At 44.9% G+C, this 17,054-nt stretch overlaps 1 protein-coding gene across 6 annotated transcripts in view; it reads left to right on the top strand.

The window, feature by feature from the left end:
* The window catches only part of LOC141157322 (microtubule-associated serine/threonine-protein kinase 3-like), a 490,040-nt gene that overhangs the window by 199,802 nt on the left and 273,184 nt on the right, over positions 1-17,054 (top strand). The window contains exon 1 of one of the 6 annotated variants that reach the window (XM_073644406.1): positions 1,497-1,595. The exons of the other annotated variants lie outside the window; for them this stretch is intronic. The gene's annotated coding sequence lies outside the window, so the exon portion shown is untranslated. Of the gene's footprint in view, positions 1-1,496; positions 1,596-17,054 lie in introns of those variants that run through there. 6 annotated transcript variants of the gene reach the window in all.

The following is a 17,054-nucleotide window of genomic DNA, read 5'->3' as shown; positions in this document are numbered from 1 at the left end:
CCTATCCGTAGGATAGGGCATCAATGTATGATCGGCCGGGGTCCCGCATGCGGCACCCCCGCCGATCAGCTGTTATCGGAGGCTCTGGCCGGAAGTGCTCACCTGCGGGGCTCCGCTGTCAAGTGGTAGTGGCCGCCGCGGTGTACTGCACATCAGCCTCCTATTCAATTGAATGGGATAGGATAGGGCATCAATGTAAAAGTAGTGGACAACGCCTTTAAACCCCGGGTATAGTCTGCACTCGGGGTATACTCTGGCTTGTTACACCGGTGCTCTGTCCAGACTCTTCCTCCCTAAAACTCTTCCTCTTCATGTTGGTTCCGCAGGGTTCTGCTTAGACAGTAGGTGGCAGTCTCCGGACATAAATGCTACATGGCACTGGGGAATCTCATCCTTTGCGGCACACAATATGGCCGCCATTACAGCTCCTGTCACTCACCTTTCTCAGACTCTGTAATATGGAATTTACTCAACTAAGTCAGTAATGTGAAGGGACGTGTCATTACACCATGTACTATGCAGGGTGTATCAGAGCTTAGTGATGCCCCCTGTACGATCGGTAATGGCGGCCATATTGCTTGTTATCCTGCATTCCCAAATACCGATCACTAGGAAATGACACAATAACTGCTCCTATCACGTTTTTCGCTGTGGACACCTCTTTACAGGGGATTCTCCTTCTGCATGCAGGTTCTATGAAGGATCTGATCGAAGGAGCGACTATGATATGGGGGTCCTGACTGCAGGGGGCAGCATTGCAGCAGATCCACCATCCCCGCTGTGCTGCATCCAGTGTTTCCAGTCCAAGCAATGCTCTGTGAGCTGAATAGTTCCCAGCTGCCCTGACACTCAGTGACATAGGGCGACTATGCCCAAGGGCGCCTGTGTTGTGCCAGAAACGCGTCAGGTTTTAACATGGTTTCCTTAGATGCTTCTGTTTTTAATGGGTTTTGAATAAATCGAGGTTTTATCGCTGGATGGTTCTGCCGAATTCCTGCCTCCTTTTCACACTGTAACATAGCCTGTCCTCTATTATACAGCAATTGTTGTCTGCTTTAGGAAACCTATTCTTTCCAATGTCCTAATAGGAAATTCTGAGTAATTAGAGGGGGCACCCCGATCACTGTTCTCATTTATTAGCTGTAATGAGAGGGGCAGCAGCATCTCCTGCTCCGGAGCCGACACTCCCAGGAATCAGAGCAATTAGCTTATTTATCATCATAGGATAGTTACGATATCGGGGGTTCAACCAAATTCATCCTAATGTGTATGCGGTCACAAGACATAGGGGGCAGTATAATAATAACAACATGGACGTCCAATGAAATAAAGACAAACACAAAGATATAGGGGGTTAAAAGAGATTTTATTTAAAGATGGAGTTAATTTATATTTTAGTATCATGTATATGTGTAAATTTTTCATTTATTAGACTAAACCTATTTATGGGCCGTGTTGATCCAGAGGAAGGCGAAAACCCCCTGTGAGGAATAAGCCAATTGTCCTCATATCAGGGGGGAAAATTCCTTCCTGACCCCAAATATGGCGATCAGAATGAATCCCAAGATCAAAGGCCGATACCTAACCTGTGTAATGTAAGTGTGAAATAAAAAAAATTTAAATCATTTTTATTTACTTGGACTAATTATCATTTATATTCATGGGAACTAATTTTTCTTATAAACAAAGAAAATTGTATTATTTATAACTTTTTTTTCTTATGCTACTAGTGTGTGAATCTACTTATTAATTTATTATACTAAACCTATTTAAGGCCGTGTAGATCCAGAGGAAGGCGAAAACCCCCTGTGAGGAATAGGCCAATTGTCCTCATATCAGGGGGGAAAATTCCTTCCTGACCCCAAATATGGCGATCAGATTAAATCCCAGGATCAAAAGCCGATCTGTGTCCTATATCTATGTGCCGAAATCTACTGTGTGCTATGTGTGCCTGTACTGATTATGTAGTGTGGGGTCCTGTACTGATTATGTAGTGTGGGGGACTGTACTGATTATGTAGTGTGGGGGCCTGTACTGATCATGTAGTGTGGGTGATGTGATGTGTGATGGGTGCGGTACTTACCAGGCCTGTGCTAAGGTGAGTTCAGGGATAATGGTCGCTCTGTACATTCTGCTGCTCGGCTGCCCCAGGGCTATTTTTCCTGAACTCAACAGATGGAAACTTAGCACAGGCCGCTCCTGGGGGTAGAAGATCTTCGGGCTGGAAGGGTGTCAGATGCCAGCCCAGGATTGGAGGAGGCCCAGTCAAGGGTCTGGGGCAGCAAAACAATGGCCGTGGTCCGACATGAAGATGGTAGAGAGAGAGTTGATGTTGAAGGGCAGCCGAGGTGACGTACAGCAGCAGAGACAGGAGGCATGAAGTTCTGGGCAGTTGGCTCGGGCTCATCCTGCAAAACATAAGAGGAAGACGTGAAATATTCTATCAACCGGATCTTCTGTTATATTAGGTCTTTATAATGGACCATACCACAATGTAACATCAGCTACAATGTCATCATATAATAGGTGTCCTGTGTGTATAGCGGTCACTCACCAGATGGTCGCGGATTCTTTCACAGTCCAGATCTTTTCAGCCACCTAAGAAAAACAGAGACATCGAGTCACTGGCAGAAAAAGTGAAAAAAGACAAGATGGATGATGATGATTACCACAATGTGAGTTATGATGGGAGTTATCTCCAGATCAGGAGATCCTTACCAGGCCCAGCTAGGTGACACGTACGTAAATCCGGCCACGGGGTTAAGGACTGCATGCTCCGGCCACTGCAGATGATGGTTCTCCAGAACTGGCCTGAATGGTAAAAATGGTGGCTCTGCTCTCCTTTCCTCCAGATCCTCCCAGCCAATGGTCGTAAAGAATCGATGCTTTCGGATGTTCCCGCTCACACCCAGGCGCGTCTTAGGGTCTTTGCGCAGCAGCTTCTTGATGAGATGTTTCACGTCAGCATCAAGCCAAGATGGAAATTTTGGCTTTTCGTTGATGATAGCTTTAAAAGCCATTTGCTTGACGGGGCCGTTGTAAAATGGGGATCGTCCTGCTGCCATCCTGGACACCACAATCCCCAGGCTCCACCAGTCCACTGCTGTGCCGTATCGTTTTCTACGATGCACCTCAGGGGCCATGTAATGGAAAGTGCCCGTCACTCCAGAGATGTTTTTGGAGGAGGTGACGCCATCTTGGGCGAGCCCAAGGTCGATAATACGGATGTGGCCATCTGCATCCAACATGATGTTATCTGGCTTGATATCTCTGCAATAAAAAAAGAAAATAAGAATTCTGTTCAGTGATAGAAGAGATGGAAAATGGGTCCCTGCAATATCAGGTAGAATAGGGGGCAGGACACCAGGAAAGCTGAGGGCCATATCTCCAGAATGTAAAGGGGACAGAGAGAAGGAGGAGAGTTCTGCTTACCGGTGGACGATGTTGTGTCCATGGAGGAACTGGAGGCCACATACAATCTCTGCTGTGTAGAATCTGATGGAGAGAACAGTGTGTAGTATCAATGTCATCAAACCCTTCTCTAACAATCCCTAAATACCATGTCACCCCACCGCCTGCATCCAGCACCCTAAATTTATGCCCTTCCAGCACTCGCTTAGCTGCACCCTGACCTCAGATTTTTTTTTCTCACCTGACATTGCCGATGTTCAGGCAGCCGCACATCCTGATCAAATCCTCCAGGCTGCCACCGGACAGATACTCCGTGATGAAATATGCCATGTGCTGAGACTGGTGTGCGGCATAAAGGTGGCATAGGAATGGGCAGTCTCTGGCCGCCAGGAGTATCTGCCGCTCTCTCATGATGGTGCTCTCATTGTCCTCCTTTTTGGTGATCATTTTGACAGCCATTTGGATGTTACGGCTGGGGACTGATGCCAGGACCACCTGAGAAAGACAAATGGAGAAGACTTAGAAGGTGTCTGCAGTGGGTGGAAGGGATCTGGATTTTATAACACACAAGGCACATGAGTAAACTGAGTGGTCGCTCAGAATGTAAGTGATCAGGACCATGTAGAGGAGCAAATGTATGTATCAGCATAATGCACTGCCTGCTCCACAAATGGGCTACGGAAAGGTCTTAATAATTAATCATCATTTTTATTTCATAAATCAATAATACACATGAAAATAAGCAATTTTCAGAGAAATCTGCTTCTTTCTCCACCAGGACTGATTTTCAGTTTTCAAAATTCTATATTTCTTGGTAAAAACTATATTCAGTGAAGACAGATTTTTACAATACTGAGATAGGAGGTGACAGTTGGTGCTGATAATATTCTATGTAAGATTGATGGGAGAGGAGGGGGAAAGTGGAGGGAGGAGTTCTGTATTTAGGTTCTCCCTCTTCCTCCCTCCCCTCTACATAGAATACTATCAGCACCAACTGTCATGCTTTGAGTTGGCATTAGTGTGGTACAAATATCCTTGTCTATCTAGATTTAATAAAACACAGAGACCAATGTATATACAATATGGCAGCCTGATAGGAGCCGATATTGACAATGACATGGAAATAAAACAATGTCCCCTCGCCCCCTACATCTGTTACAACTGAGATCAACCATCCAAACTAGAAGAATACCACGTTATATAAGCACCAGACCTAACTATGGTGACGTCTTATACGTCATCTCACAGAAGAACAGTACAATAAGCAACAACAAAGTATGACATGGCTGATAACAGAAAACAATAGATGGGGATATAATAACAACTTCAGATTTCAAATAAATAAAAATAGATGTAGGACTTACTTTGCCAAAGGCGCCCCTACCCAGGACCTGGTGGATGTTGAAGCGGCTGATGTTAAGCCTGGCATAGGGGCTGGATCCCGGTGTTGCCTCCTCCAATCCGTTGACACGTCTCCTCTTGTTAGTGATCTTCTTGAATCCGGTCACGCTGTCATCTTCTCTCTTCCGCTTCTCTTGGCTCTCTTGTCCATGTCCAGTAGACGCCATTCTCATAAATATCTTCCCGTCTGTAGACTTCGTCCGAGCGCTTCAGTCGACAGTTGAAAGTAAACGGCAGTTGGTCGTGTGCAGGTGATTCCAGAGGTGACGGAACCCTTTGGTTGCATCTGCCTGGCGGCGGCTCATAGACCTGCTCTGCTCTATACACTGATGTGGGCATCATGGGTGACCGTTTAGAGTCAAGAGAAACGGCAGAGAACTTCATGGCGACTTCTAGTGATTTTTTAAATTTATTCCCATATACATCAGGAATAATAATAGTATAATTTTTTATATAATTTTTTTATGAATTTACTAGCTCTTCCCCTTATCAAAGTAATCCTTTTATATTCCAGATTTTTTTTCTTCTTTTCATCTCATTATAAGATGCCACTTTTTATATGTCGTAGTTATAGACTATTTTTCTATTCCACTATATACTTTGTGCACAATTTTAGGCAATTTGTATTTTTGAGGATTCATTTTTTTTAACTGTTTATTTAACATTTGTTTATTTTAGCATAGCCAAACAATAATGCATCTATTTAATACATGTTATAAATTTGGGATATCATGTTGGACAAGGAGTCAGACTCATCAGTGAAGAGTTTTAGCAAAAACCAGTACGAAAGTCTCTGATATATAGTGAATAAAATATTTTCCAAGTTTTCCAAATTAACCTCAAACATCAATAGTCAGTAACTCAAGCAATGCAACTATAAAAGGGGAAAAGAGGACCGTTTTTGCAATGCAATGACGCTTGTTTCCCCAAAAGAAATTCAGGAGATGAGTTTTAAATTTCTTTAAAACTAGACATGGAATTGGTATAGGCAGAGTTTCTAACATATAAAGAAATTTAGGCAAAATGGTCATTTTTACAGCAGCTGCTCTCCCAAAAATTGAGAGGAGAAGCTTTGCCCATTTGGAGAGTAAAAGCTTGATATCTTGAAAAAGCCTGGAAAGTTATGTTTATATAAGGAATCATAGGACCCAGTTATAAAGACACCAAGATATTTAAACTTTGTGTCCTTCCAGGCAAATTTGAACATTTCGCGTAAGATATTTACTGCTGAGGAACTTAGGTTAATGGGGAGAGCTTCAGTTTTTGTAGTGTTTATCTTATATCCCGAAAGTGCACCATATTCCATCAAAGTAGTATGTAGATTAGGTAAGGAAATTTGTACGTTGCAGAAAATGAGTAAGATATCGCCTGCAAAAAGAGACAACTTAAACTCTTTTTGTTTTATTGAAATACCCTGAATATTAGGGTTATTTCTTATATTAGATGCCAATGGCTCTATGCAAAGCACTAACAGGAGGGTGGATAAGGGACATTCCTGCTTGAAAGTATTAAAACGTGAGGAGGAAACATGGGGAAGTTTAAGAACGGCACTAGGCGACGAATAAAGAGCATGTATGGCTTGAAGGAATGGGCCTGAGAAGCCGTATCTTTCCAAAGAGGCAAATAAGAAAGGCCAATTTAGCCGATCAAATGCCTTCTCGGCATCGAGGCTAAGCAAAAGACTAGACCGATTACTTCTTCCAAGATCATCAACCAAGTCTACAGTACGCATGGTATTGTCTCCTGCCTGCCTATGTAACACAAAATCGACCTGATGTTTATGGATCAAATTTGGGAGGAACTAAGTCAATCTCAAATAGGATGTGGCCCACCAGCAAGGGAGACTGGGCGATGCGTAGAGACTCAAAATGATCCATGAATAAATTGGAATAACGGGGCGGACCGAGTGCCCATTGCACAGCCCCTCAACTGCTGATAGGACACACCCTCAAAAGTAAAAGTATTATGTTTCAATATGAATAATATGCTTTGCAGAATAAATTGAACTTGTGTATCAGATTGGGAAATATCTTGTTTGAGATACTACTCAATGGCTGATAATCCGAATTCGTGTTTAATATTGGTATATAAAGAAGTAACATTTGGTGTGAAAAGGTAGTAATTGGAGGGAAGATTATGTTGATTATGTTCCATTATTAAATGGGACAAATCACGTAAATAGGATGTGACTCGCCCTCTGGGCCGTGGGGCTTCAGTGCGATGATGGGGGTAGTAGTGGCAACCCGATCCCGTGGCTCAGGGTGGTCAGACCAAATGCTATGGCAGTCTATTTGGAGAGTTATGAATGTCCGACTACGCCACCAGTGGATTGCGGTCAGGGATGACAGCCGCTGCTAGGCAGACCGCTGAGGCTGATGTTGGTGTGCAGCACAGGGATAGGATGACTCCCCACGGGAAGAGTGTAGCCTCAGGGCAGCACATGTGGATGCTGGGGGTGATAGTGCAGGCCGCAATAATAAGGGTTCAGAGTCTGCTTCAAACAGTCCAGGGTCTTTATTGTACGTAGAACAAATGACCCAACAGGAGTACCGGGTAGTAATGGGCCTGGGTGTCTGACCGCATTCGGGCTAGCCCTACTGGTCAGGGTGAGTGGGTAGGCCTACCGTTCCCTCTCTGCCCTTGCTGACTATCCCCCTTTTCGTGGTGTGATAGCCCACGTCCCTCAGCTGGCCGTGTACTTCGCCTGTATAGCTTGCAACTCGGGCCTTAGGTACCTTTTGCTTTTCTGTGCTGTACCGGTCCCTCTGTGTGGCGGAGCTTCCAGGCTTCTTAGGCCAAGGGACCTGAAATCCCTCGCGGGTTGGTTCTCTGCTGCCGGGCTTGCAACCCTGACAGCCTCGGACCCCAATGTCCGGTTGTGTGCCTCTCTCAGCCAGCACCGGCTCTCGTCGCCTCTGTCCCTGGCTCGCAGCTTCTCCTCTGCCTCCCGGACTCCTCAGCTGCTGCTGACTTGTCCCTCTTCACTGAGAACCCTTCTGGACACCTCAGAAGTGGGTTCTGGTCTCTCTAACCCTGCCCCAGTTCCAGCTTTTATAGGGGCAGCCTGCTCCCCCTACTGGCCTGGGACCGGAGGTGCTGCATGCTAATGGTCCCTGACCAGGGAACCTCCCTCCTGCTCTCAGACACTGCCTTTAATATATGTGGCATCCAGACCTGGGGTGACACAGATGCTAGATCCATAACATAAGGCTGTAAAAATATATCTATGTAATGTGACAAATTAGCTGTAATGGAATCAATGCCTGATATGATTGGACAACCAGGCGGATGCGAGAGACTTTTATGGACGTTGGGTAAGAAATAAGAATGGGATATTTGATATTGTTTAATAAAGAGAATATCCTTTTCTTTTTATTGAATACTCCCCATTGATTAGCTGTCTCTATCAATTTAAGATATTCCTGATAGTACAAATGAGAAGGATGTTGAGAAAGTTGAAGATAATGAGTCACCCAGAATTCTTAATGCTTCATTAATATAAGCTGACCGGTCCATGATGACCACGCTCCCACCTTATCGGCAGCTCGTATCACAATTTGTTCATTGGATTTAAGATTTTTAAGAGCCAACCGTTCTCTAGGATTGAGGTTATCCTTGCCTATATTTTGAGAGAAAGATCTAATTTCCATTAACCCCTTAACAACATTAGATGTACTAATACGCGTCTGTGCCCTGGGACTTAAGAGCCAGACCCGTATTAGTACGTCATGGCGATCGCGCGCGCACACAGGCTGTGCGGGCGCGATCGCCGCCGAGTGTCAGCTGATTGTCACAGCTGACACCCGGTACTATGTGCAGGGAGCGGTCCTGCACCGCTCCCAGCACATTAACCCCCGCAATGCTGCGATCGAAGTCGATCGCAGCATTGCGGTGGCAAGGGGAGGTGATCGCAGATACTCACCTCCTCTTCCGGCCTCCAGTGCTGTCTGCCGTGGCTTCCAGGATGTTGCCATGACGACCCGATGTTGTCATGACAACATCCGAGTCAGCAGACAACAGGAAGATTGTTTGGACATGCGTAGTGCATCTCCAAACTATCTTCTCGCTGTCCAACGCTGACTGCCTGCATGGCACAGGGATGGTGCTGCATTCCTGTGCCATGCAGGCGATCAGAATAAAAAAGTGAAAGTCCCAGAGTGGGACAGAGTAAAAAAGTGTAAAAACTGTCATAAAATGAAAAAAAAACTAAAAAAAAAATTGTAAAAATATAAAAAAAAAATAAAAAAAATAATCCGTCAAAAATAAAAATATAATGTACCCATCAATAAATATTATAAAAAAAAAACAAAAAAAGCAATAAAAGTACACATATTTGGTATCACCGCATCCGGAACTACCTGACCTATCAAGCTGTGTCACTAGTCAACCCCTTCAGTGAACACGGTAAAAAAAAAAAAAAAAAAAACGAAGCAAAAACCAATGCTTTATCATCATACCGCCAAACAAAAAATGGAATAACATGCGATCAAAAAGACGAATATAAATAAAAATGGTACCGCTGAAAACGTCATCTCGTCCCGCAAAAAACAAGCTGCCATACAGCTCCATCAGCCGAAAAATAAAAAAGTTATAGCTCTCAGAATAAAGCTATGCTAAAAAATATTTTTTTCTATAAAATTGCTTTTATTATGTAAAAGTGCAAAACATAGAAAAGCGATATAAATGTGGTACCGCTGTAAACGTACTGACCCGAAGAATAAAGCTGCCTTATCAATTTTACCACACGCGGAACAGAATTAAAAAAACAAAAAAACAATCCCTGAATTGTTGTTTTTTGTTTATTCTGCCTCCCAAAAAATGGAATAGAAAGCGATCAAAAAATGTCACGTGCCTGAAAATGGCACCAATAACAACATCAACTCATCCCGCAAAAAACAAGCCATCACATGACTGTCTGCCAAAATCTGGAAATATTATAGCTCTCAAAATATGGCGATGCAAAAACTAGATTTTACAAAAAATGCTTCTTTTAGTGTGTGACAGCTGTCAGTCATAAAAACCACATATGATTCTGGTATCACTGTAATCTCACCGACCCGAAGAATAAAGTCGTCTAATCACTTATACCGCACGAGGAACGGCGTAAAAAATGAACTCTCGGGTTAGGGTTGGGCTGATTTTGGGGTTAGGGTTGTGATGGGGTTGGGATTTTTTTCAAAAGTAAGAAAAAAAGATGACGATATGGCGACTAGTATTGAGCGCAAGTGCTCGCTACTTGAGTTTGCATCGGGTGCTCGGGTATGCATTGAGTATCGTGGGTGTTTGAGTGACATGCTCGAGTCTCCGCCCCATATGCTTCGCGGCCAAAAAAACTTTACGGGGATTGCCTGCCATGCACGAGCGATCCCCGCATGTTTTTTTTTGGGTGTCTAATAACCGTGAAACATGCGGGGCAGGGACTTGGGCATGTCACTGGAGCACACGCAGTACATGGTGCATACCTGAGTACCCGATGCAAACTCAAGTAGCGAGCACTTGCGCTCAAGACTAATGACAACTTATTCAATATGATGATCTAATGTTATCAAATTCTGTGTCGTACCTCTGGGTTCAAAATGTTCACTATACACCTTAATAAAATCCTTGAGGGGTATAGTTACCAAAATGGGGTCACTTGTGGGGGAGCTCCACTGTTTAGGCACATCAGGGGCTCTCCAAACGCGACATGGTGTCCGCTAACAAATTGAATGGAAAATCGGCTCAAATTGTTAGCGGACGCCATGTTGCGTTTGGAGAGCCCCTGCGTGCCTAAACATTGGAGCTCCCCCACAAGTGACCCCATTTTGGAAACTAGACCCCACAAGGCACCTATCTAGATGCATAGTGAGCACTTGGAACCCCCAGGTGCTTCACAAATTGATTCATAAAAATGAAAAAGTGTTGTTGTTTTTCACTTTTTATTTTTACAAATCAATTTGTGAAGCACCTGGGGGTTCCAAGTGCTCACTATGCATCTAGATAGGTGCCTTGGGGGGGTCTAGTTTCCAAAATGGGGTCACTTGTGGGGGAGCTCCAATGTTTGGGCACACAGGGGCTCTCCAAATGCAACATGGTGTTCGCTAACAATTTGAGCCGATTTTCCATTCAATTTGTTAGCGGACACTATGTTACATTTGGAGAGTCCATGTGTGCCCAAACATTGGAGCTCCCCCACAAGTGACCCCATTTTGGAAACTAGACCCCCCAAGGCACCTATCTAGATGCACAGTGAGCACTTGGAACCCCCAGGTGCTTCACAAATTGATTCGTAAAAATGAAAAAGTGTTTTTTTTTCACTTTTTCATTTTTACGAATCAATTTGTGAAGCACCTGGGGGTTCCAAGTGCTCACTGTGCATCTAGATAGGTGCCTTAGGGGATCTAGTTTCCAAAATGGGGTCACTTGTGGGGGAGCTCCAATGATTGGGCACACAGGGGCTCTCCAAACGCAACATGGTGTCCGCTAACAATTTGAGCCGATTTTCCATTCAATTTGTTAGCGGACACCATGTTGCATTTGGAGAGTCCCTGTGTGCCTAAACATTGGAGCTCCCCCACAAGTGACCCCATTTTGGAAACTAGACCCCCCAAGGCACCTATCTAGATGCATAGTGAGCACTTGGAACCCCTAGGTGCTTCACAAATTGATTCGTAAAAATGAAAAAGTGAAAAAAAAAACACTTTTTCATTTTTACGAATCAATTTGTGAAGCACCTGGGGGTTCCAAGTGCTCACTATGCATCTAGATAGGTGCCTTGGGGGGGCTAGTTTCCAAAATGGGGTCACTTGTGGGGGAGCTCCAATGTTTAGGCACATGAGGGACTCTCCAAACGCAACATGGCGTCCGCTAATTATTCAAGCAAATTTTACAATCAAAAAGTCAAATGGCGCTTCTTCCCTTCCGAGCCCTGCCGTGCGCCCAAACAGTGTTTTTTCCCCACATATGGGGTATCTGCGTGCCCAGGGGAAATTGCACAACAAATTTTGGGGTCCATTTTTTCTTGTTACCCCTGTGAAAATAAAAAAAATTGGGTCTAAAGTAACATTTTTGTGAAAAAAGTTAAATGTTCATTTTTTTCTTCCACATTCCAAAAATTCCTGTGAAGCACCTGAAGGGTTAATAAAGTTCTTGAATGTGGTTTTGAGCCCCTTGAGGGGTGCAGTTTTTAGAATGGTATTTTCTGTCATAAAGACCTCTCAAAGTGACTTCAAATGTGATGTGGTCCCTAACAAAAAAAAATTTTGGTTCCAAAATTGTGCTGATGTAAAGTAGACATGTGGGAAATGTTATTTATTAACTATTTTGTGTGACATATCTCTCTGATTTAAGGGCATAAAAATTAAAAGTTTGAAAATTGCAATATTTTCAAAATTTTCGCCAAATTTCCATTTTTTTCACAAATAAACGCAAGTGATATCGAAGAAATTTTACCACAATCATGAAGTTCAATATGTCACGAAAAAACATTCTCAGAATCAGGGGGATCCGTTGAAGCGTTCCAGAGTAATTACTTCATAAAGTGACAGTGGTCAGAATTGTGAAAATTGGCCTGGTCATTAAATTGCAAACCACCCTCGGGGGTTAAGGGGTTAATATTAAATGATGGAAAGTTTCTTTATGACTTCCCCGATGGTAGATAAGTTAGATTTATACATCTACACAGGGTTCCAAATCAAAATTAGTGGCAATTTTTTTTTGTTATTTTGGATAAGAAAATGTCTGTTTAGTAAGAGTTTTCTGACGAAGTTATTCATATCCAAAAATAATGCAAAGGTACGGTATCTGCTTTTGTGGTGGGACAATAGTAAAGTCCCTTGTTCTATAAATCTACTTACTCCGGTTTTAATAGTATTGGGGTAAATTGAATATTCTCTATTTTGTTGCTTTTGATTTTGTTGGATGGAGGGTCCATTAAGGGGCTTTCTCTTCCTTCACCCCCTCAATTGCCTCTAAATGTTCCTTTCTTTTAACGACCTGTTGGGATTCGAGGTTGATAGCAAGTGAAAAAAAAAGTGGGTATTTTACCTTGCCAATCGGAAAGGGAAAATGGGTCACTTGGAGCTGATGTGGAGGGAAGGATGATAAGGGTATTAGGAGCTTTGCCTGGATTTCTGTGGGAATCACCATCCACTTTAGGAGCTAATTGAGATGCTGATATAGGTGGTAAACTATTGAGAGAATAGAGAGAAGGTGTAACTTCTCTACATGCAGAGACACTATGTATGGAGGATTGAAAGGCATATTCTAAACAGATAGTTTTAGGTGCACCTTGTGACTTGTTCGTTTCAGGAGGGGAACCACCTAATGGGAGGGGGCTGGGTAAGAATCTGGTGTTAATACTTTATCCCCCATAGTGACAGTAAGATCTACGTTGCTGTGGATTCCGATGATGAAGGGGACAGAGGTTGTCTCCCTAATAATTCCTCATTCTTAGTGATATTACAAGAGGAAGAGGGAATTGCATTATTGCAAGTTGTCATGCACAGTGTAGGAAAGACAAAGTGCAATACAAAGGGATGAGGGGAAGGGTGCCCAGACACTAGGGAAAGGGGAAGTGGAGACCTCCTAGGCTGATCTAATCTCACCCTGTCTCCCCTACCATCCCTATATTGATTCCTCACCAATCGCCCAAGAGAAAACCTAAGCTCTGTATCTCCCTAGAGCTTGGCACTGGATAGGGAAGGGGGAATGAGCACTGGTCAGTCCCCACTAACATCTAAAAACAACAAAGGAGACAAACAGGGGGACGCAACTTAGTTTGAGCCAACTTCAGAGAGATTACACCAAACATCCTCCAAGCACCAGCGAGGAAGTAAGCAGACTGCAATAGCTCTAAGCCTTCACAAGGGAACATGTGAATATCACCGACACCTCCCTGTAGCAAACTGAAAGTCTTTAAACACCCAGGCCCAGGTGTCAATCAGAACAGGAGGGAGGTAGCCACTGGGACCTAAAGTAAGACAGATTTAAGAAAGTGTCTGCAATGCCAAACTAAGAGATCTTCTGCAGCCAACTGCAGAGCGACTGTCTGTCACATCTGACACACCCGTGACACAAGGATACTTCTGATAGCCTGATGCACCATGAGATATATGTTTGGAATTGAAAAAAACTCTAGAACAAGAAAGGTAAGTTTTGAAACGATTACTGGTTATAATCTGTAATGTGCTGTGCAATCCATCCCAACTTTAGTTAGGGATTGAATGAGATTTGTCAGACCTGTAAGTGTTATGATCTTTGGGATGAAAACCCCTAAGAGGACTCATAGGAATGACTCTAGGGATATTGACATTACCAAAAAATTTATTTTCAAGGGGTCAGAAGTATTTTTGGTGTTAGGGAACATTCATCTATTAGACTCAGAGATATTAATCATATTCTTGGGTAATCTGTTGTTTCGATCAGATTGCCAGTGATAGTTGCGACCCAATTAAAATCTTCATGATTTCTCAGTAATTGTCTAGTTTAACCAACCGAAGAGTCACTGATCTATCTAAACGCAGATAGTCAATTGAGCCAATGAACGCACTCAGTTGATCTTTGATGGATTTAATTGTGCTAGTCGCCCCAGGAGCAATGCATCCACGTTTAATAGTGAGTCTATTTATCATACTTTGGCAGCACTTATTCATAAAATGATCCCAATCCTTGGTGAATATGGGATCATCCTGAAAAGTGGATGAGAAGGGAAATCTCAAATAATATTCTCTTTCATATATAATCTAAGAAAGATTGCATCTATAGTATGTTGTATTTCTACTTTGCATAAGTCCTCTAATTCGGTAAATAGGTGTAACATACCTGGCGGCGTCCTTGCATGGTGGTCCATCTCCCACTGTGCAAGAGGGCGCACTTGATCTCCTGTCCAGAATGTCTCTCTGGCTTCCCTCCATGCTGTCTGTTTGTGTCTGTTTCTGCTGCTTAAGGGCGGCGCCCGATCACTTCCTGCCTTTTGTACCTGCTGTGGGTCACACCCCTTGTGCGTCCTCAGCCTATTGCTGTCTGTCACTTGGTATATAGCTCAGCAGCTCCCTTCTATCCCTGCCTGAGCATAGTGTTTCCTTCAGTGTGTGCTTGCACTCTGAAGGTGCCAGGTCCCGTTCTTTGTTTCCTTGTCTGCCTTTCCTGGAGGCTGTATTTCCAGGCCTGTCTGAACTGAGTCCTGTATGTCTTCTGCTTTGCGGTATCAGCTCCCGTGTCTGAACTGAGTCCTGTATGTCTCCTGCTTTGCGGTATCAGCTCCCGTGTCTGAACTGAGTCCTGTATGTCTCCTGCTTTTCGGTATTAGTTCCCGTGTCTGAACTGAGTCCTTTCTGTGTTCTCTTGTCTGTCCTGTCTGAACACGCTCCTAGCCTGTTCCTCCTGCCTTCTAGGGGCCGATTACCTAGACCCGTTCCTGTATCTTGTCTGACCTGTCTGAACACGCTCCTAGCCTGTTCCTCTCGCCTTCTAGTGGCCGATTTCCTAGACCCGCTCCTGTGTCTGGTCTGTCCTGTCTGAACACGCTCCTTGCCTGTTCGCTCCGCCTTCTAGTGGCCGATTTCCTAGACCCGCTCCTGTGTCTGGTCTGTCCTGTCTGAACACGCTCCTTGCCTGTTCGTTCCGCCTCTCTGGGGGCCGTATTCCCAGACCCGCTCCTGTATCCCTCTGCAGTGTCGGTCTCCTCCGTACACTCAGTTCCAGTCTGAACTCTCTCCTGTCCTTTACCTGTTTTGCCTCTATGTCCGTTCCCTTCCTTTTTCTGCAGAGTCTGAACTCGTACCTAACTCCTGCTTGTTGTCTCTGCAAGTACTGTGTGAGTATCTGGCTCTGTCTTTCCCTTCCTGTCTGTTCCGTGTGAACAGAGCCCTGTCCTCCCTGCTCAGCCTTGTCTGCACTCTAGCTGTGCTTGCCTGTAACCCTCTGCCTGTATTGTTCCTGAGTCCCGGTGTGTACTGGGTCCTATCCCGCCTGTGTTCCTACCTGCTAGTGCCTCCCTGTCTGCACTCTAGCTGTGCTTGCCTTTACCCCCCTGCCTGCATACCCGCCTGCCTGCATACCAGTCGTGCCTGCCTATACCCTCCAGTCTGTGTGCCAGCCTACCAGCCTGTTCCTGTATTTCCCTGTGTGGGTCAACAGCCGTGTCCGGGGTCTGTCCTGGAGTAGCACCTGGTCCCTCTGCTCGGTTCCTCCTTGGTGCACTGGCGTCGTATGCCGTCGTGCGACCCTGGTCGGATCGGGTGAATACTTAGTCACGCCCCTCCAGGCATTCACTCTCCGGCACGGTCCAGTGGAATCACTACCAATCACACGCACACGCCGCTTAGCCCGGGCGTGTGCATAACAGCATGCTCAGGCCATGGTTCCCGTTGAGCCCCACGGCCTTCGCTCTTTGAGAAGTTTTTCCAGCGAATACATGCATTAAAATAAATAAATAAATTTTTTTTCCCCCTTTAGCTGAGTTCCAGGCGAATTACGCACCCGTCCAGATGGATCTATCAGCTCTCGTTCCTGCGGATCCGCCACGTTACTATGGGGATCCAAGACAGTGTCGTGCATTTGTGGAGCAATGCATGCTACACTTTAAGGCCTACCCTCTCTATTTTCCTTCCGATTGGGCTAAAGTGGCCTTTATGATTGACTACCTAGCGGGTGATGCCTTGAAATGGGTCACCCCCCTATGGGAAGCATGGGATCCTGTCATCCTTGACCTGCAGGCCTTCCTGGTGGCCTTTCGTATGGTCTTCGAGGACCCTAACTCTGAAGCCCCTGCTGAAGCTTCACTTCCCAATATCCCGGAGCAGCCCCGACGGGTAATGTGTGTGGGTAGCGCAATAGTCCTCCAGCCCAATGAGACTACTGCCCACCCAGAATCCTCACAGGGTGACTACGCTTTCCGGAATACTTCTCTCAACCTCAAGAGGCAGTCCAGACGTGCTAGACTTAGAGGCAAGCCGTCACGCCAGGGTCTGTCCTCCCTGAGACCTCCTGACCCCAACCTTGAAGTCCCTACTGAAGCTTCATCTCCCTGTATCCCGGAGAAACCCCAATGGGTAATGTGCGTGGGTAGTGCACCAGTTCTCCTGGCTGAAGAGACTTCTGCCCATCCAGACTCCACACAGGAGAACTTCCTGCACCCGGCATCAGATGCTTCTCTCTCTTTAACCGGTGTGCATGTCCAAGGATGCTCCAAAGCTGTGGTTACCTCAGAGTCTGTGCACCTCTACTACCTGGCGGAGGATCCCCTGTTGCCTCCTGAACCC

Source organism: Phyllobates terribilis, unplaced genomic scaffold (assembly GCF_046119375.1).
Source record: "Phyllobates terribilis strain yellow unplaced genomic scaffold, ASM4611937v1 Scaffold_8__6_contigs__length_399053987, whole genome shotgun sequence".
Classification (NCBI taxonomy): domain Eukaryota; kingdom Metazoa; phylum Chordata; class Amphibia; order Anura; family Dendrobatidae; genus Phyllobates; species Phyllobates terribilis.
The sequence above is the reverse complement of the archived record's forward strand: the minus strand, read 5'-3'. Positions and strand labels throughout refer to the sequence as shown.